Below are 910 nucleotides of genomic sequence, written 5' to 3'. Positions count from 1 at the left end.
GCCCCCCGGTACATTGTTGTATATTCTTCGTTGTGGGTCTTTCTAGTTGTGGCATATGGGACGACGCCCCAGCGTGGCTTGATGAGCAGTGCCATGTCCGCGCCCAGGATTCGAACCAACGAAACACTGGGCCACCTGCAGCGAAGCGCGCGAACTTAACCACTCGGCCACGAGGTCAGCCCCTCCACACTCTTTTCTTTATCTCCCAAATTTTCTTAGCTATTCTTGGCCATTTTCTCTTTTATTCAAATTTTAGAACTAGGTTTTACTAAAACTCTCTTGGGATTTTTATTAAATTTGCATTATTTTTATAGATTAATTTGAGTAGAATTAAAAATTTTACTATACTGTTTCCTCTCTTTCATAAACACAGTGTATTTCTCCATTAATTCATGTCTATTTCAATATCTCTTTAAAATATGGAATGCTTCAAGAAATTGCATGTCATCTTTGCACAGGGGTCATACTAATCTCTGTATTTTTCCAATTTTAATATACGTGCTGCTGAAGCGAGCACACAGATATTTCTTAACTGTTGGAGTCTATCAGGAGGGAAAGGTAAGAGGTCACATGTTCTTTACCCTCTTTATGAGACAGTAACTGAAAAAGACATTAATCTGGGCTAATTGTATCTGTCAGACATAAATGCATTTAGTTGTGTGCTGACAATGGCAAAAATGTTTCTGGATTTTGCTGTCTTGTCCCATCTATTATCTGAACAAAAGTTCTTTTTCTGTTGATAGTCGTGACAGAAGAAATGCAGCAGGACAAAGGGGTTGGAAGGATGTGAAAAAGAAAAGGAAAGGAAAAGATGGTCAAACATGCGTGTAAGGAGGGCTGTGGAGGAGGGACATGTTGATGGGGCAGGTGAAATGGGTGGAGAGGGAAAGGGAACGGCAGCAAGTTTGGA

General features: G+C 40.5%; 1 non-coding gene across 1 annotated transcript; it reads right to left on the bottom strand.

Annotated features, from left to right (window-relative positions):
* Positions 1–413: 413 nt before the first annotated feature.
* Positions 414–517, bottom strand: LOC123287525 (U6 spliceosomal RNA). The gene has a single exon (XR_006530846.1). It is a non-coding gene; the product is annotated as a U6 spliceosomal RNA (small nuclear RNA).
* Between the last annotated feature and the right edge of the window lie 393 nt (positions 518–910).

Source organism: Equus asinus, chromosome 8, assembly GCF_041296235.1.
Source record: "Equus asinus isolate D_3611 breed Donkey chromosome 8, EquAss-T2T_v2, whole genome shotgun sequence".
Taxonomy (NCBI): domain Eukaryota; kingdom Metazoa; phylum Chordata; class Mammalia; order Perissodactyla; family Equidae; genus Equus; species Equus asinus.
Note: the sequence above shows the minus strand (reverse complement) of the source record. Positions and strands in the feature narration are given on the sequence as shown.